Raw genomic sequence first — 21,529 nt, 5'->3', positions numbered from 1 at the left:
CAAAAATAGCAGAAACAATGCTAACGTGAACTTTCCCGTACTCCCCATCCTTGAATCTCAGCTTTTGGAAAACAGAAGAATCTGCAGGTTCAAGAGCACTATTGCTGCAACAGGCCCAAGTCAGAAGTAGGCTCCTTGCAAAGGAAAAAGTGAAGAGGTGGTAAACATTGTCTCTAAGAATGATTGTGTTACTATGGAGAAAGAAGAAAACAGACACAAGGTGGGTATCTTCAGGTGTCACCAGCAGGGCAAGAAAGGCATGTACATAAGGCAGTAAGAGACTTATCACTGACTGCATTTGGCAATAGCAGGAATGTTCTGGGCACTCAGCACAAGCAGCCTACATTAAGGTTTTGGTGTGTTGGTATTTGAGATGTGCACATTACAGGATAACAAGGTGTCTCACTAAACTGATGGCAATTGCAACTGGACTGCATTCAGTTTTATTCACTTTATCCATGGAAAAATTATGAAAATTTGCAGTGACATGGGGAAAAAATGCACAAATTAGTGGAAGGACTTTGAATTTAAGTCATGGTAAACATCAATATCCTCTGCATCTGTTCTTACTGAACTTACTGATTTCTTTCCTAAAAAAAATGAAGTCTTTGACTTCAGACAGTCCTGGGAGAGTTAAGGGGTGCGTACATTAGCCTCGCTACAATTAATTGCGTGGTGTGGATGTGGTAATAGTATGTATACAGTTCAAAGAACTCTAAAAGCCTTCGTATATAGCAAATGCTGAACGGATTCAAAATTATATAAAATAGGAGAAATAAAAAATAAATTAACAAGGAGAATATTTTTAGAGGGCAGCTGCATAAAATTTCCCAGACAGAACTATTAAAATATTATTTGAGGAGTTCTAATTTGGATTGGTTTAGAACTTCATTTGATGATGGATGGGAAGCTGCATTTTTAGGAGCAATCTTGCATGAGCTTAAATAAATAATGCAATAGGTATTTTCAAGTGTTATCATCATTCATCCAATGATTTTTTTGAGCTTTATCCTTTCCAGCTTGTTTTCTTGTTGTGTGGTAGAAAAAGAAGTAACTTTTGTTACTGATGGATTTTCCAAGTGTCATCTATGAAAGCTGCCTGGTATTTTCTCCCTGTTTCCAGTCACCTGCCGTATGGCTCAGACTTCATCTTAGACGTCCAATTCTTTCTTTGACTCCCTTATTTTCCTTAACTTCTCTGCATCACAATCTTCTCCCAACTCTTCTTGTCCCAGTTTCTCCCCTTAGGTATCTGTATTAAATTATTCCTTCTCACTGGACTGTGCAAAGAAATTAAATCAGGATAGAAAGGGAGCGGGCCACTGTAAAGCCAGTGCAGGAGTACCTGTGTACAGCCCTTTCTCCCCCATAGCCTTCACTAGGCCCTACTCCACAGCTGTAACAGGTATCTATGCTGGGAAACATCTCATTCCTTCCACTGCTGGTCTGCCTAGAGGATGGCATTGTTTTGTGGTTTGGATTTTTGTTTGTTTGTTTGCTTGTTGTTGTTTTTGTTGGTTCTTCCAGAAATTAAAAAAAAATAAAATTAAAAAAATATATCCATCATTTCTATATCTAAATGTCTAGATACAGAAATTATATCTAGAAATCATATATCTATGCCAAAATGACATCTTAAGGTTGCAAAATCCACCACTGCAGAATTATTTAATGCTTGTATTAAGATTGTCTGTTCCATTCCTAATTTGTTTTCCATTTGTCTTTGTTTATTACAGACACAAAAAGGCTGAACTGGTGATGGGTGAAACACTCTCGGTTCTGATAGTTCAAGAGTTTCACATGCTTTGGCTTTGAGGTACTAAGCATAATCTTTTAAAATATCGCCTACAGTTGTAGTTAATACTTGTAAGCTCAGATAACACCTGTAAGCCACATATCCACGGGCAATAGAGGTGGAGGATAGAAAGAGGTGTGGACTCTGTAGATGGATATATTACTAAGTCAGTGCAAAGCTAGTGCTATCACAAACTCAGCCTTGCTCCATCCCTATGCTGTCTGTACCCATGATAATTCATTTCTGTTCAGATCACAGAGCAAGGCTGATTCTGTATTAAAAGATCTCTCTTCCTCTGCCCACAATGTGTATTTGTCTACAAAAACATTTCAGCCAAGTGACTTGTTAGCTCAAGAGAGGGCTATAAATTACAGCAATGAAACACTCCCCCCCAAAATATGGTCCATGTTTAAAATAAGGCATTATTTGAAGGCATTATTTGAAATTTACAGGTTCTAGTACTCTTGCTTTTCCTTTTTTTTTTTTTTTTCTCCCTGTGCAACAGTGTTACAAAAATCAAATAAATCATGCCAACATGATAATTTCATCCAAAATTAGCATTTCACACAAAGCTACCACAGCTTACATCTGAACAAAACAAGCTGTGAGACAGTTTAAACGTTCAACATCCATGTTGTAACAACTAATACCTGAATAAGAGGTCAAGCATTTGATTATATTATAAATGACATATTTCTGGCTAACCCATCTGTCTCAGCCACAGGCAGCAACTTTTGAAAACAAACTGCACTTTACAGGTCTGGCTTTCTGAAGGCCCCAACAGCAGCTAGTCTGCAATCAAAGCCTACCTCCCAAGCTTTATCATATCATTACTGAGACAGTGCTGTGAGAACAGTATGAGATGGCAAAATCACAAAAAAAAATGTTTTGCACATAGCCTGTTCCTGCTGTTCTACAAGACTCATAAAACTAGCAACAGCGAACATCTGCCAGTGGTTCACAAAATCTGCTCCCCTGTATTCACTGTAACTTAGCCAGTGAAAGCCTCTAAAATGGGTATCATAAAAAGCAAAATACACATCCAAAACATTGGATTCAGAAAACTATTAGATCCAGCTGCTTTTGCCATTTCAGGAAAGCTGGCAGGGCAGCAGAATGCTTCCCAGTTTTCACTGGGAAGAAACAGAGATGACCTTAAGGAGGGTCATGAATTACTGAAATGGAGGATCAATTACAGCCTACTTCTGAAAGGCATGTAGATGAGGAAAATCACATACCTTAACTCTGCTAACGCCTAGGAAATGGAAAATAGAAAACAATGTAGATCACTGAACAAACACGGTAACATAGCACATCTTACGTTAGAATCAGCTGGCAAACTTTACGAGGTGTGTGACTTCAGCCATAACACAAACACCCTTGTGTTTCCATGGCACATGAGTAACTGTGCATTATCTGGCAAAACAAAAAATCAGCCTTTGGCCATAGCAAGTATGTGCCTTAAACTGATCCTGGGGGCAAAGATGCTGAAATGGTGAGTGAATTCTTAAAAGGAAGGTACTATGTGGAAAATGCACCTTGTGGACTCCAGTCTCGTGTGACACCAGAGCACTCTAGTCCTCCACTAACAAGGTGAGCAGGAGAAAAGGTAAGATTGTGTCGTCACGATAGCTTAGTTTCAGTCTGGGATTTTCCTTTATAATCAACATCATTTTCAATCATGGTAAATATTGAATTAGAAACAAGCCCCAGAGCTTGTACTGGTGGCTAAACTTTGAGGCTTTTCAGCTTGCGGAGATCTTTGAGAGTACCCTTTGTCCCTACTACTGGGAATGATTATAAATAAAAATTGATCATCATATAGCCAACAACTGTCCACTACAAGAATACTCCCCAGATTTGCAGCTGCTCCCTGCCATAACAGACCATTGACACAAGGATAATGTAACCAATGTCTTACCTAAGCAAGCTGTCAGATGAGATACCCATTTGACAACTATCTAGCCTCAAGCAAAAGTGAGAGTGAATACTGTGCCCAGATGGTTAAATTTAGGTCCTGTCTGGTCTGTGGCAATTAAAAGAAGACTCTTATCAGTGGAGACAATATAACTGGAAATTGTTGCTGATGAAATGGTGTATAAGGAAAGATTTGAAGGAAGCTAAAGGGAGAGTGTGTGACTTGAAATAAGGGATCAATTCCAGCACACAGGGTGGCATGAAAGAGTAATAATGTTAGGAGTATGAAAGGAGTAAAGCATTACACTTGTAAAACAGTGGCTGAATAACAAGGGAAGCAAAGAGAGTGCTTAAGAGGAGGTTTTAAAGGAGGGGACAAGGAGGTTGTGTGGTGAGAGAAGACATAAGGGAAGTTGGATGTCAGGTAAAACACTGAAGGTGAAGGTGATGAGATGGGATATTATGCAGGCTTAATGGGATTGTGTGAGAGTAGATGATGCTGCTGGGGTAGAGAAAGAGTAGGTACTTTGTCAGACAAGCGGAGGATGGCAGTTGTCACCAGCAGAGATGAAAATGGACATGTGCATTGACCAGTCTTTTAAGTAGTAGGAATACATGGGTGAAGCAAGGGGTAGCTTTCTCACAGCGTTGTACATGGCAGTAGGTAAATCCTACTTCCTATATGAAAATCCTATTCACTTGTGCTTACAGCAAGGACAAAGAAGCATGTCAGAATTTGGAGTCATTCATAACCTTGTATCTCATGCTGCTTGGCCTACTCGTAGCATATGAGTCATAAGCTCATAAGGAAAGTGTTTCACAAATGGTCGTTGTCGCAACCACCTCTGTGCTGCCTGCCAGCTCCCTTGCTAGCCAGGATCAACTCACGTAACAGCATGGTCTGTTCTGCAAAAAAGGTCTCCCAGATTCTTGAGTACTGGAAATATAACTAATAGGTTTCTGAAAAGAGAAAGAGATGTTTCCTGAAGTCCACTGACCCTTTTTCCCTGAGGCTTAATAGGACCATGGGGCCTCGTGGCACTATAACACTCTTCCATGTCCACTATGAAAGACTTGTATAGCATTGCTCAAATGCACGCTGTTACATGTCCAGACACAGGTCTGAACACAGATTCCCTCCGCGTGCCCAAGTTCTCCCTGCAAGCTGGAGTTACAAGGTGACTTTAAATCACTGTTCTGAGTTCTCTGCTGGCAAGGATTAGAAAACAGGCACGTATTAGACCACATTTAGATACAACTATTGGTTTGCATCATTTATCTTCCACAATACAATGCAATACAAGCCACGTAGGATATTTCCGGGGGTGGAGGAAATAGGTTCTCAGCTTGAAGTGCGAAGTTGTAATCCTGAGCGCTGCGGTGACACGCGATCTTGTGGTGGGACAGAAAGGTGGGCTGGTGGCCGGGGGGTCGCGTTTGCCTGCTAACGCTGGCCTCCCACTCAGCTGGGCCCCAAGCTTTCTCTAGGGGAATGACTGCAAGGCTGGCAGGCTCACGGGGCCTCTGTGGAAACAGCAGCACCCAAGCCCACATTATCAATTGCAGTTAAAAGCAGGACTTATCTCAGAAATGCTGGTTACTCATCTGAAAAACTATTTGTGCTGATGTTATAGATGAGGAAGGCCAGTGCAACACAAGAGTAGTATTGTTGTAGAGTGTATGCTTCCCACAGCAGGGGATGTTAATCATTATAGACTTTTGTTTTCTCTGAAGAACAACATTGAAAATGCCAAATGGTAAAATGAAGAATAATGTGTATGCTTTGCTGAAATGCTTCTTAATCTTATCAGAACCACACTGTATCTTTCTTTTAGGAAAGTGTTTCACAATATTTAGCATACAGGAACCAACAACCACAGATTTATTGAAATTTTTGTTTTGAAGAGGTATTTTCAGCCTGGCACTTGATGAATTACCTGTTAAAAGTTTCAGGGTCATGCTTTTTTTTTTTGTTGTTGTTGCTGCTGCTTTAAGTTAAATATTTTCCCTCTAGTTATTGCTGCAGGTTCTGCTAAACAATGCTCTCACCTTTTACCTAGTCTATACCCCTGTCTCTGAGAAGTTGGAGAATCCTTTTTCATCTTCATTTGCATCAGCTAGCACTATAGCTCTGGGCTTTTCTGCTACTAAAAATTTAAAAGGGTATCTAATGATTAAAACAAAAAATACGATGATTGAAATTTGTGTGATAAAAATGTGTTGGATTCAGCTGAATTGTTTTTACTTATGCTTCTAAAAGGGAGTGCCAATGCCACTTTCAAATTCTACGGCCATTGAATAGCCATTTCCTAGTGAATATGAAGCGATTAAACATCTGTCTGAATTGTTCAGCCTACAGCATACAAGTTCAAGGGATGGTTGAACTTCCTTTCAAATGTATTTTGGAGATCACTGACAAGCCATTGCAGACATACAGCTTGAGTCGATACTTCATTTTCTTATGCTATAGTGAAGCAAATCGCCCCAAATCAAAGTTTTATATGACAAGTTCATTCCAGAGGCTAATTTTTACTACTGAACGCGTACGTGGTTTCCAAATCATTACATGGGTAAAAAAGGATTTGGACTCTGCAGATGGGTTGCTGCTAACAGTGGGAAACCTGTGCAAGGTTGCTGTCAAAAGCAGCACATGGTAGCCAATGCGGTTTTAAAAGAAAATGCACAAAATTTCAGAATCAGTGAATGCCCTAATTAAACATGATTACTGTCTATAACCTCAGTAATAAATGCTGCAAAGTTCAAGAAAAAATGATTCAACATTAACTACGATCGTTCCAGCTCTTTACTAGAAACCTGTGTTATACAAAATTGCCTATTCTACATGAAAGCAGGGAGTGAGCTTTCCAAGCCCTGGTTGCATTAGATGGCTGTCCTGTTGCTCTGGTTAGACGACTGTCTAGCTCTAGTTTGAAGTGAATATAAAACATGCTAGAGTTTGGTAGCAATCTACATTTTTTCATGATTTAAAAATGAAAGGAATATAGAAATATTCCAGTGTGTGCCTCTTCCTGCTCCTTTATGGCATATAAAGAGGATCTTATAAAGATGCAATTATACTCAGTATGTGCCTGCGCCTGTGTGTGCGTGTGTGTGTACACTTCTGCCTTCAGTAACTTCTGAATCCATCAAACCAGTGTCAGCTAATTTCAACAGAGAGTTCATGTATCCAAGACATTAAATTTCTATGTGCCTTCCAGGAACCAGTATCCAGACAGAGGAAAGTAAGTGCTAAGTACCGCCCTGAAGGAAAGACTAATAAGCTCGGCCTTTTTGCAACATCAGAGAACCCAGAGAGGACTAAAATGTTTCATTAATTCCCTATTCATAGCACTATTAATATTTGGAATATCAAGCAACTTTTTACTTTGTTAAAGGGCATAAATAAGGAATTTGTAGCATAAAGCAGCGTTATATCTTTGAACATCCCCATGCTTCTACCCTTCCACAACTTGAAGTGACTAGGTAGTGCCCACGCTCCGGGCGGCATGGGGTGTTTCCTGCTTAGCGAACGCCCACGGGCAGAGTGATGGCTCTGCAATATCTTTTCTCCTCGTGTGCCCCTGGCCGGCTGTCTAAGATCACTGTGAAAGGGGATCACACCCGCCATGACCAGTCACTTCCCAGTTTCAATGTTCACCTTCTGACTAGTCAAAATACTTCCATAACAGAAACAGCCTCAAGCACCAGTCCACAGCACTCTTGCAGGAATATAACACAACACACATGGGTCTAGGGGCTCACACTGCTGAAGAGAGTATGGGCAAGCAGCAAAAGGTGATCCTACTAAAGAATAAGACCTCTCTTCTTGTATAGGTCTTCAGAATCTGTTTGGAGTCTATCCCACTCTATGAAGGGGAAAGTAAACAGCAAATCTCAGTTCTTCAAACAGCAAATGAAAGGGCTGTTACTATAAACTTTGTGTGTATATATAATACAGAGCACAGCAAATGAAATGTAATTTTTTTTTCCTTTTCCTGAAAACTATGTGTATCTCTATGCAAACTGCATGATACTTAGTGTTTTGCAGTCAGCATTATTTCTGATGAATTATAAATGTGTTTTTCTCAGGTTCTTTTTCGGATCATTTTTTTAAAACTGAAAATAAGGAAAAGATTTCTTTTTAGTCCAAGTGAAAATTTTGCTTACAATGCAATGTTTCTTCCCTGTCAAAGTGAATGCAAAGCTAAGTTAAGAGGAAAATTATTCTTCTCAGCACCTGTTTCACAGGGTGAAGAAGGAGATGTCTTCTTCATGACTGGATCCATAGAACTGATCTTCAAAATCCTACTCCTGTGAGTATCTGTACCAGTGTTATTACAATATAAGTTTGTGAATAGTTGGGTCTAGAACTTAAAAAAATAAAAATAAATCATTTAATGCTATGTAGTTTGTGTAGCAATTTTGACAGTAAAACTTTTCCCTTGAATTACTCCAGAAATACTTCTGTGTTTTCTGGTATCAACAAACTAAATTCCAAAATGTGCTGGGCCAGATTCTTAAGTCTGAACTTGCATGGACACCAGTCCTTTGACTTCTGTGTAAACAGAATCAGGATTAGGCCCATTCAATTCATCATTATCGTTATGGGTCTGATCTGCATTTTAGGATGCGCAATGATGTTCTCTGGGGAATGAGAAGACAAGACTGAGTCTAGTAAATTTTAAAGAATGGATGGTGAATTTATTTTCAATATATTCAGTGAGCAGTTTCACTCTATTGTACAGCAGACTTCAATTAAAGTCTCTATGATCTTCTCCAAGTCACAAATATTATAGTATTATCTGAAAGGATTTCTAATATGTAATATTCCTTTCCTGTTTGATGATTTATTGGATAAATTATCATGTCGTTTTTCTTAGAGCTACCCCATTTTTCTACCTGACATTTATTCCAATAGTTTATATGTAAACTTTACCTCCTACATTAACTCTCATTTGTAAAATTTATTAGAAAACAGCAACATCAAATCTCGACAGAGATCAATACAACACACAGAGGTGCATTAATAGTGTAAATTATTAAAATCATAGTAATAAATAAATTTATTTTCTCCAGAATAAATATTCTATTTAAACTCAATCAGCTAAGTATAATATGGAAAAATATTTTTAGCTTGTGACACGAGAGACATGCTAATTTCAGAAAGAACCTTTAATATGGTAACAGGCAGGCAGAGCAGTCTCCCAACACACAGGGTCATGTTCTTTCAAGTGCTGTATGCCCCATAACACTGTTTTTTGCATGCATTAACACAAGAGTTACTTAAATTGGCTCTCATTTAAATTACACTGTGTGGTTCCCCCCTTGTTTAATAGCGTTTGCATTTCTTTATTTCCAGTACAGCTCTTCAAGGGGGTATGGGCTATAGGGAGAGGGCAAGCCAAGAGAAGTATAATCTTACTCTTTTAAAAGGTGACACCTACAGATGTTGGTTTGTGTGCACAGCACTGGACTATGTGCCCAGTTACACTAATGGGAGTATGCAAATCATCTTCTGACTTCATACCTAAAAAGCAATTACTGTAAAGTTATAGCAGTGTAAATGAGAGAAGGAAAAATTTCCATTTATGTGTTAGTGATACCCAGGGCTGAACACTGAATAAACCATGCCAAATCTAATACATTGGATCTTACGTACCATTTCTAAAAAATGCTGCATCTGAAGGCACAACTAATTTTTGTTCTGAAATTAACGTCTTTTTAATGTGTATAGTAACATTTTATTTTTATTTTATTTTGCTTTTATTATATTGGTAATATTTTCTAGATTAAAATATGTCACCATGTTAGCTCCTATGGAGATCCCTTCGCCATTAAGGTTACACTGATACTATTTGTTTGCTTGCTTATAATCTATTTTATATATATATAACACTATATTGGGTATAGAAGAATTGGTTTTATATTTTAAATGTTCATTATCATTTGATTACACAGCATTTCAATCTTTTTCAGGAACTAAAATACGTTGTTCCATTTTACTTTTCATAGTCCTTCCTTCTGCCCGTATTTGAATCACCGAAACATATGGATCCGAAGTCTCAAGACAGGGAGCTATAGTGTATTACAGGACAGAAAGTCACCTATATTACACCTTTGGCAACAGAAGCTGGTAAAGCACTGCATTTGCCACACAAATGTATTTCACAGTGTTTTCCTGTTTTGTAATCAAACTGCCGAGAAAATAACAGCGAAAGCAGTAAGAAATCACAAGAAACAGTGTCTTCAGACAAGATGTGAAAGGAGATGGTATACTGATGAAGAAAAAATACAGAAAGGTTGTCTTACATCCCAGGAGCTGCAGCAGTAACAGTAAGTCACTGGGGCAGAGATGAAATGAGAAAGAAGATGCAACGATAAGGGAGAAAGTGACAGAATGTTCAGCATTAGGAATGGGGGTTGTCATGTACTGAACTAGTACCTTTCCGATTTGAGAGAAAAAGTCACTTAAAAACACTGCCAAAGGAAGCTGAAGTTATACAAGCACGCTGTGGAGAAGTAAGAACCAGTGAGTTAGTGTATATAGGAGTGATCCAAAAGACTTAGTGCTTCTCTCTTCTCTTTACATCTTAAAAGCATTGCAGGAGGCTCTCGGCATGCAGCTACTACCATCTAGCTAAATTCTTTCAACTCTGAACAGCATCTACGTGAAAATTAGCTCCTTTTCCTGAAAAATTCAAGTGTAAAAGAGCAGAAAGAACCATGCTATTAAAATCACAGGAAGTGTTGATTGAATGAATGTTCAAGGAATAGTGTATTAAAATGTTTTTTCCATTTATCCCTTTATTTGGCATTGTTTCATTTATTCCCACTTCCTGTTTCCTGTATTCTAATTTGGAAATCTCTGAAGTGTCATTAAAATAAGGTTGTCACATCTCTGCCCAGGTCCCATACAGACATTAGCACTGCAGTTAGGATTAATATTAATGTTTTTTTAAAGATATGGGGGTTGGGGGTTGGACCCTATGGATGATCTTTCGAGGTCCCTTCCAACCCTCTACAGTTCTGTGTGATATCCTCGAAGAAGCTGTTTTTATTTGGGCTTCTTCTTATGTTGGTAAGAGGAGTTTTTGCAGTACAGAACGTGGAATGAAGAGAAACTTTACAGGTAAAAATGATTGTGGACTGGTGAAGGAGGCAAGCACAGCTAAGCAAGCTGTTTTCACAGCTGGACACTTATCAGGTATCCAAATGCTGAGTCTCTAAACTGGGTTCCTAAATATCTGCATGCAAAAGATTAACAGTGAGTTTAAGAAAAAGGGAGAAAGTCTGAGCATCTAATTTCTTAGCTTTTTCTTAGCTCATTTCTGGATGTCAGCTGGGAGGATGAACAACAAAATCAGGTTGCTCTGATTACTTCCCATTCACCCATGAGTGCACCATATACCACAACTATGAAAGTGAGGTTTCAGTCAGACTGGAAGACTCTGGTCAATGGGCAAGGGTTTGTAATAAAATGGCATAATTTTCTTTTAAAAAATAATTTTTTACACCATTTGTGTTCAAACGTCTAGCAATCTGCGATTAATCTATGTCTGTGTACCCGTTATTTTGTTTTGTAATTAAATTTGAGTTTAATTTCTGAAGATTTACCATGACTAAAATATTACTTTGATACCCAAATAAAACAGGAATCATTCATCAATCACATATTTATCCCAGATTTATTAAAGGAAATTGGATCGTAACACTGTCTATAACATCTCATTTCTAGGTACATTAGAACTTATTTTTTAACATGGCTCCATAAGTCTGTATCAGGGCAATTTTCATGGTATATAAAATATCTTGAATGATTTAGAAATCTAAGTTAATGAAAGATTATACAAATATTCAGCATCATGTCACTGACAGTTAATGGACTGAATTCCCTCTTTGACTCTTTTCTTTATTTTTTTTAAAAACTAATCTGCCTGAGGATATGTTTCTTTTAGACTACAGGGTCTTTAGGGAAGGTACTGACTATTCCTATGTTTTTATGCAGTACCTGTTTGTTACCATAAATCTAATAGTAGAAAAGGATTGCCTGACTGTGTGAAGCATGCATGGATGTTTCTCTGTAAATATGATTTTGTATGACTTCAAACAGACAGTCTACAAAATAAATCCAGAATTTCCATTTAAACAATGCAACAAGATATTATTGGTCAAGTTCACTATTTTCTTTCATAAATATAAGCATCAGCATAACAACACAATGAGAACTTTTTCCTCAGTATTTTTTTATATTGTGGCATAACTAAAACCTGACACCCTATGCAACACCATCCTAGGTATGGTATCATATACCACCCTGAGATTGGATGGTATATAAAAAAATATTTTATTATAAACATCTTTAAGACTAATTCAACAATTCATATGCAGATAGAAGTACAAAAATGCCTGTGCTTCAATAGAAGACTCGAGGAGCAGGTCCTTAGTTTGTATTGCTTTATATCTATGAAGACTGATAATGTATTTTTTTAAGTAGAACCTAATACGAGCCAAATTCAGCTTCTGGTGACAGCTCCTTTTATATTCCCTCTTGCATGAGCAAACACACCACCAAAGTCCAATCTACTGTGTCAAATATATGCATTTTGTAAATATATGACTATTTGATAAATGGAGTTGACTCCTTTTTTTTTTTTTTTTTTTTTTTTTTTCTTTTAGGTTACTTCTAAAATGTTCGTAGTTTATTTTTAGCTCACATGTTGCATGCACATTGCCCCTTTCTCCAGTGCAATGCGCATATGAAGTTCCCTGAGGTGTCCGAACTAGATTCACTGTGAGTACTTCTCCAGTATATGCAATTAAAATGTAATTCATTTCTAGATATCATCAATATTCTGTCATAGTATAAGGGGAATGGACTAGATGACCCATGAAGTCTATTCCTACCCTCATATCTATTACGATTACCTCATATTAGTAAAATTGTATTTTAAGGTCACTTATATGCGCTAGTTCCCTTTACGCAAATATTTGGCACTTAACTCGTCGTTCATGTCTCTTTCTTCATGCTCTGTTTATAAAGGATTCAGTACAGGTAGAGCATCAAATGAAATGAAAACCTGATATTTTGTTGTAAATAATTCATAAAACAATGTTATGACCCTTATTCCCTGTGAGTCATCCACATAATGAGCCACCCAAATGAAGCAGTGAAAACATCCACTTCCCCTGCCATGGGTGTGCCCTGACGGGCTCCTCAGGGTCAGAAACCCATCAATCTCTTTTCACACATGAGCTAATCAATTCAAAGAGGGAAGTGCCAATGAGCTATTAGATCAATATGGTGAAGTATGGAGATTGATCTTATCCCACAGTGACTGCATTAACAGACTCGTCAGTGTGACCTCTGCCCTGCAGCACGCATTATACAGGATTGCAAGTCTGATATCTGAATGAAGACCTCAGGTCATTGCTTTTAATAATCTGCTTTGCTGAAAGAATTAAAAGTAAATCTGAAAAGGGATGACTAATGAAAATACGAAGGGCTTTCTTCTCTAGTCTTGGAATGCTTGCAGAAATCATGCCAGCTTTTCACAGCTACCATCAGCATCAACTGCCTGGCACAGAAACTGCTCAACTGTGCCGTGCTAAAATCAGTTGGTTTAAAATCATGTGAAATACAGCCACTGACACCTTGCTCTCCTGCCATGAAAAAAAAATAATAAATTGAACACAAAGCCATAAGAAGCATTAGCTGTGTCTAAATTGATTCAAGTCTTTGGTGTGTTACTCTAGCTGTTGTCCGTAGGTTTGTGCCTGGTGCGCCGTGCCAATAAGCACACGGAGTCTCTCTGTTTCCTTATTTTCTCAGCTAAAAGACTACACAAGCTATAGAGAGACTACACAAGCTACAAGCCTCCCTATTTTCTTCAACTTCTCCTTTTATTTATTTTTTTTTCCCTCAGCTTTGGGACTACCTAGCTGGTTTACCTGAACTGCTGAACTGCCAGATCCAGAGCTACATTGGAGCCCTAATGCCCTGAGGCATCTCTCAGGTGAGGGTGGAATTCTACCTGTCTTCACAAGGCCTGTGTACACCCTACAACACCATCCTGTCCCTTAATTGACCCATGCTGGTAAGTGCCACTAACTTTACAGGACGTCTCTGCATGAAATGACTGCACGTAATACTCTAAGCAACTATGCCAGGCCGTCCTGTTATATAGACTAATCTTTCTGATATACAGTTTCAGAGATGCTGAACAAAACTACACTTTGTTGTCTCAGAACATGACATTCATATTGTTAATAATTTTAAAGCCCTGAATAATCTCATTGCAATGAAATATTTATGTATAAAGCACATTTTAATACTGTATTTTTATTATACCGAACATTTTTATTGTACAATGTATAATTGAATCAATGAATTAGAAGAAGGTTACTAAAAAAGGATTAATGTATTTTTAATGAAACTGAATGATATAACTTCTGTTATTCACTAAGAATAATGGCAGATCTATCAGGTTTGTATAGATAAGAGCTTTGTGAGTTTATCTGAAAGCCCACATAATGCTTCTCATTTAACTGTAACCTAGAAAAACAGATTTAGCAATCCTATTCAGGTTTCTAATTCATTGTTTATTTATATGAACTCTTTTCCACCTTGTGATCAGATCACCTGTCTAATCATGGAAATATGAATCTCTTTAGCAGATACATCTATTTCCAATTGTAAAACATTTCTTGAAACAATGCTCTTTCAATGTCTAAATGGAAGAACCGAGATAGCCATACAATACCAATGGGAAATGTTTCTGAACTCTTAGGTTAATAGACAGGGGAACTGGTGAGAACTTTCTACACTAATAGTGAGAATGTGGACATTAAACTGTTCACATGGCTCGATTCCCTAATTAGCCCACTAGCCTAAATTATAAATACTTTCCAGGTAGCAACCACTGTGCTTAAAAATATCCCGGTAGAAAATCCTTCTATTAATATAATGCTGTGATTGAAATTCTAACAGTACACAAAATGTTGTACTGAAAATTAAAACAGTAGTTGCAAACTTAGCTTGGAATCCTATACGTTTATTGTGTTCTTTACAGTATAGTGTTTCATTTTCGATTACTTTGTAACAGATGTAAAAATAGATAATAAAAATGTATATTAGAACAAGATATATGTATTGCAGAGGAGGAACTTTATAATGCCACCCTTAGAAATATATTTGCATTCTTCCATGGGAGGCATGTAACTGAATTCCTTTGAAGAGATTCTGCTATTTCTTCCATCTTTAAGTAGACACTGAGAAAGGGTATATGCATACTACATTAATGCATATATTATACAAGATGCTGTAGTATTGCTCAAGAACTCTGTTGTGTGAATTTTGTAAGACCACATAATTCAGTGGTGAACCACAATTAAATAAATCACACCACCAAAATAAGCATACCATTTTTTCTACTGCTGTGGTGGGATTTTTGCATCATTTTTTTCACCAAATAAACTAAGGGATATTCTAGACATGCTTTGGATTTAAAAGTTTTTTTTAGAATTCAGGTACTATATTTGCATCTTTCCACTTGTAAAGCAAGGAACTTAATACACATCCAATAGAACAAGCCTCAGGAGGCATTTGATTGAGGAAAGCACTTTCCATGTTTCTTGAAGCATTTGTTGTGATCTTACTGATAAGAAGTAGAAGTTTACGTATTTTCACTAAAGTGAAGGTGATTCCTCTGAATAGGAGCAAAGGAAAGTAAACTTATAGCATACGCAGAACTAAAATACTTTTTCCATAAATAATAATATATTTATAACACTCAGTCTTACACTCAAAAGTGCTAGAAGTAAATGCTGCATCCCAGTGGAAAGGTGGTTTGTTTCCCAGTAAAATAACACAATTTCTAGTCCTGTTATTTTATCAGACAGATAGGTTTTTAACTACTAGTAAAAAATGAATGAGTTTTTTCTGGACTTCACAATCAAAGATTTTGTTTTATGATTTTTTTATCATGGGCACAAAATATAACATTTCTGGAGTAAGAAGGGTGCTTTTACCCTTTAATGGCAACTACATGAAACCGGTCAGAAATATAAAGAATAAAAATATATATTGGTGGTAGAGTTCAAATAAGGTCATGAAGTTGATGATAAATACAGTTTATCTTAGAGTTTTGCCATTTACCTCATAGCTCCCCAACTCATAACTGCAATATCCCTGCACATGTGTTATCAACAGATGCATGTGTCTGGTGAAGGAATATATGGCTGCACTAGGGATGCTTGTTAGTATCATGTATTTTGGTGGCTGTTATTTCATCTGTGTACAAATAAGTGATACACATTATTTTATAATCAATGAAACTTCTCACTCATATGTCTATGTAACACAGGAATGGATTTTTTTAAAACCCCACTTTCTGATTTCCACTGTAAGCAAGTGCCTACAAGCAGAGAACATTCATGAAAACTTTAAGAAAAAAAAAGATGATCTTCTGGGTAAGTACAATAGATTGAAAATACATGCCTAGAATGGAAATGCTTCTTTTGCCCCCACAGAATAAATAATAAATGCTTTCCAGGTAACGACTGCAGCTCTGTTGATAACATATATATTAATAAATTAAAAATGTCTGTAGATTGACAAGTGTTATGTGGGCTTGTACTGAAAAGCCAACAACTAATTATGAAAGCCTGACTTGACTAATCAATTATTCAGATGAACATTAGGTGCCTATTATATGTGTAAACATGGGAATTATATTTCCCCTAAGTAACTTTCTAAAATAATGAACCCAAAACATGCAAATTTGAAATAGAAGGAATTGGCACTGTTATGCCCTTATTGCACATGCAGACCTCCCACTGAATTATTCAGGGAACACTGAACCGAGAGCCTCGGTCTTCTCACTCTGCACAGCACGGCAGTAGCAGCACATGCCACGTTGTATTTGTTATGCATGTAATATTGATTTAGCTCGTTCTTGCTGGTCATGTTTCAAATTCATTTCATGTTTAGGAGGTAGGGGAAAGGAGAAGTATCCCTGGATTGCTATTTGCGATATATTTTTACGCCTGTTGAACACAAGATTATCTGATAAATTAATAATACCATGGCCTCTGTGTGCTGGAAGAATAAGCCTTTGAAAAGGAGCACAAGTGAAGTAATAAACTCTATTTAGAAAAGGTTTATATTTGCTTGATTCCCCATCTCCTGCCTGTAAAGAATGGGTGCTAGTATTACAGAACAGATTCACTAGTGTTTCATTTAATTTGCGAGGCACTGAACACAATAAGGTAATGCATAATTGTTCTTTGCAAGTAGAAAAGACCACACTCTTAAACAGAATACAGCAACAGGGAAACCAGAAATAGATGTGACCAGACACCTGCTGACAAACAGTGACAAATCCCACTGACACTGCAGTGACCCCCAGTTAGTCAAAATTTAATTAAGGGGTATAATTAAGTCAGTGGAACAGAACACTAATGAGTGTTGTGTTTTTTTTTTTTTTTTCCTTTTTTTTTTTTTTTTGATACGGGTAATTACACATAAGAATACAAAGTAAGCTAGGGCCCTCAATGTATCATTGAAGTGAACAGTATAGAATGACAATCAGAGCTTTAAGCACTCTTTCTGTTTATTTTTCCCCCTTTGCTAGAATAATGCAAGCTGAAACAACACAGCTCTAGTCAAGCATCTGTATACATACTAGCAAATGCTACTAGCCCAATCCTGCGTGTGCAGCGTGTCAGTAACATGACCTTGGTGGCCCAGTGCACACCAGTAAAGTGAGGCGTGCGTGGCTTTGCTGGGTTCTGCCCGTCGCTGTGTTTGCATGTTCGTACCGCGCAGAGGGCATGCTGCCTCACTTCCTAGCAAGTGACATTCTGTTCCTATTCAAGTAACATCCTCTAGATTGCATTTATCAAGTGTGGTTATTACAGAAAGCAACTGATTACAGGGAAGACACGCTACAGATCATCCCCATGATTGTCTGCCTGTTGGGTGCAATACACCTTTATAGTCAAACAGCAGAGTTTCTTACGGCAGTGCTATTTTATGCCTGATCTAGTTCTCTGGAATTTATCTCTAGGCAGTTGAGTGAAATAGCTGAAATATCTTTGACTATGTGATATTTGCTTATATTTCAATCATGAGAATATTGTAAAGTAGATTTACTTGACCAAAGTGTTAAACTGGGATGGAAAACATCATCATGAATAATGACGATGTTGGTAGGGAGAAAAAAACAACTTTCCTACGGTCTCTAAGATTTAAAGGAATGCCTGTGTAGTTCGGGGCCAGCCCTCTGCCGGGATTACTCTATCTGCTCCCAGCTGGTAGCCTGCAGTTCATGACAGCCTTTTATCCGTTATCAAAGCAACAAGTGGAAAAGCAGATCCTCCTGACTGCTAACACTCTGTTCAGTTCTCTCAGTAGAATTTCTGCTTCTAAATCTTTCCTTTTAACAAGTCCTCAGATTTCCTTCCTACTGCTGCAGTAGACACTAAATATGTCTCTCAAGTCTTTAGCTCACTTGTCTAACTTAAACTCCACAGGACACTAAGGGAAGAGAGAATAATTGCATTACAACAGGACATTTTCTACAGGGACTGACTGAAATGCAGCATGCTCCTGATTCTGCTCGCACTGAGGTACTGTGGGTTTAGCAGTTGGGTTCAATGACAGCAAAACCTAATTACTCAAATAACATGCTAGTGAAACAACACTTCAATTACAATTTCAGACTGAGACATGAGGTAGGCTTAAATTTAAATCTACTAACACAATTTATTTATGTAAGTGCAAATTCTACAATGAGAAAAGCAAAGCACACTATATTGAATCTTGTTATACTGTGCTTTCTTTGTTTTTTTTTTAGTGGTATGCCTATAGGAAAAATAAAAAAGGTAAAACCAGGAGATATTTAAATATAATTCATCTTGAATTCTTTCAAGCAAAATATATCCACTGAAACTGAACAGTTACTTGTTATTAAAACAAATCTAAATGAATATGTAGTAAAAATATACACCCCACTTTCCTTAAATCATGCTGTCATCAAGTAATGGGTCTTAGAAATGCAATCCTATAACAGTTATTACAAGTATATTTATAAAATCAAAGGAACAACTTGGTTAACAAACTGTTAAGTAGGGTACATTAAACCATAAAGTACGTTAAGTGTTTCTAATTCTTTTTTAAACTCTGTTTTTTTTTTTTTTTTTTTTTTTTTTTTTTTAACCAGATTTTCTGTGACACCTTGCGGTTGTGCTGGGACTGAGGATGCTGTGGGAATGCCAGCTGGGTGGTGCATGCAGAACTCGCTCCCTCTCTGAACCAGGCCTTTGCCACCAGGCTGCTCCACTCACGCTTGGCTGCCTGCTCGAACCATGCATGGCACATCGTGCTGGTGCCGCATCCCTGCCAGTTACACCCTGCGCTGAGCACAGCCCTACTGCAGCCAGCAGCATCAGACCTATGCACCTAACCTTCCTCATCTCAGCCCATTACAGATTTTCAGCTTGTGAGAAGGCATTATCTGGCCCTGGATCCTCAGCAGCTTGGCTATGAAGCAGCCAGTAGCATTTAATTTTTTGGAGATGCCTAATGTAACCACTGTGTTGAGGACCTTGATAAAAGTGCATGGAATCACTACTCTTGTTCTTTCCTATGAGCTCAAGCATGTGAAAACCCTTGTGAAAACAAGATATACTAAGAGAGGTTGTAAAAATCACATACATGATTTTCCTGCTTTTATCTTTACATGGGCATGTGTCAGTGTAAAAGAGCAGATTAGACAGGCCGGCTTCCGTCTGGGCTGTAGACACACGTATGCATAATTGATTCCTGACATCTTCTTCTCCCCCACGCTCTCCCCGCGAGGCCACCCCTGTCCAGCTATGTATGAATGAACAGAAGTGTCTTTCATCCCCCACTTGCCTCGTGGTTCAAAAGGAACTACGAAAATAGCAGCAACAAAAATCCAGCAGCCTGCCAAAAGGCCTGCACACGTCCCATTCTTAAAGGCATGTGAAAGGTTGGAGAGCTCAGCAAAATTTTTATGTACGGGAGCAGGCCCAAGGAAAACTCACACGCCATAACCAATTGTGGACAGAGGATCATCTATCAGCAGACAAATGCAGGAACTCCAGAATGTCTCTCCTCAAATGAAATAATATATCTTTGAAAGCCAATGCCCGTTTTAGGCCTGAGGCCCATATATCAAGCCTGAGAGGCTTGTGGATACGCTCCAGGGCCATTAACCTTCCACCTGTTTCCCCTTGTCCTTCAGGATGAGACCCTGCCCTTGATTTTACTCCCTTCCCCTGTTCATCTTCCGACAGAGTGTAAATGTAAAGCAGAGGGCCTGTGAAATAATTCAAAGGCAATGGACCAGGGACATGGTTACAAATCTCTGCCACTGGCACTGTGACTTATGCAGGCAGTTTGTCACACATGAGCCAGGTGACCTCTGTGACATAACAGAGAAAAATATCGCCCGAGATCAAAAGATGAGATTCAGAGCGCTCTAACTAACTCTGGTGCAGGCAGCGGCGGCCCAGGCACGCCTGCCTTCCCAGCGCTGCCTGCTCTGCCTGCGAGAGGGTGGGCCGTGCTCCTGCTAATTGAACCCATCGCGTTTGCTCTCCTCTCTACTCAAATCTTCCCTACAACACAAACGTCAAAATCTGTTTCCTCACGAAGCTGCTCTTTTCCAAAACGATAGCTAGATGTAAATTGACAGCAGACAGCAAAATTCATTCAGCAGATCGAAATGAACATGTAGCAATCAGTAACATCAAAAATGGTGAGTCCCCTTCGCAAAAGGGACTGTTTTAAGCTAGTAAGTTTTTAAATGCTAAGTAGTAATAAAACCTTGTATGAGCACATTCTCTCCCTGGTATTGCAATAAGAAGCCTTCGAAGTCTAAACCATTTACTGGGATTCAACTGTCATGCCAGATACAATGTAAGTCGAGTTAGTATTTAAAATGATGTAATGCACCTAGATAACACAACATCTGTATTGATTCATATTTTACCAAGAGACATACTACAGAACCAGAATAGCAGTCATTTGAAATAAAGCCTAATCAGATTGTTTTTTTTTTTTTTTTTTTTTTTTTTTCAATCTTGAAGTCATTTTTCAAGCTGTGTACTGTATAGGAAGTTTCCCAGCTGTTTTCTACATTCAGGACTTCTCTGCTGGGTGCAGACAAAAGAAGAAGACCTAATGCAGTATTTCTCTTTCAACTCCCCAAAACCTAATGGTATGTCTGGTATGGACATTTAATTTTGTCTATTTCATAAATTAAAAGAAAACCACACAACTGTCACAGTGTCCCAGGCATGATGATGAAATGAGAAATACAACTGTAGCTAGATCAGCCTAAATCCCATCTTAATCCTAAATCACTTTGTCACTTGCCAACACCTAGTTGATGAAAAACTCAGTTTAATCCATGAATATATATAAAAATACACATATGCAAGCGCAAACAAACATTCAGCACAGTACTTACACGTGCTACACACTACCCGATCAGCTAATTTCATTGTCTTATCACACGCTGACTTTGAAAAAATTCATAGAATTCAAGTAAAATCATCTGAAGGGATAGGGTTCCACTATTAAAGCATTTCACAATTCACTAAATCTAAAGGCATGAAAAACTTGAACTATGGCTGGGACTTGAGGCTAAATCACTACAGTAGTTAAAAAGAAACGTACTGCTGAAAATGACATAAGCCTGATATAGAGCATTAAACTTCTCTGTTGCAGAACACTGCAACAGTAAACATAGTAAATGTAAAATTATTATTATAAAAAGATTACTGTGA

General features: G+C 38.0%; 1 protein-coding gene across 1 annotated transcript in view; it reads right to left on the bottom strand.

Annotated features, from left to right (window-relative positions):
• NR5A2 (nuclear receptor subfamily 5 group A member 2) overlaps positions 1-21,529 on the bottom strand; it is a 78,732-nt gene that overhangs the window by 37,547 nt on the left and 19,656 nt on the right. The window lies entirely within an intron of this gene.

The sequence above is a fragment of the Aythya fuligula genome, chromosome 8 (genome assembly GCF_009819795.1).
Source record: "Aythya fuligula isolate bAytFul2 chromosome 8, bAytFul2.pri, whole genome shotgun sequence".
In the NCBI taxonomy this organism is placed as follows: domain Eukaryota; kingdom Metazoa; phylum Chordata; class Aves; order Anseriformes; family Anatidae; genus Aythya; species Aythya fuligula.
This window is presented reverse-complemented; position numbering and strand designations above follow the sequence as displayed.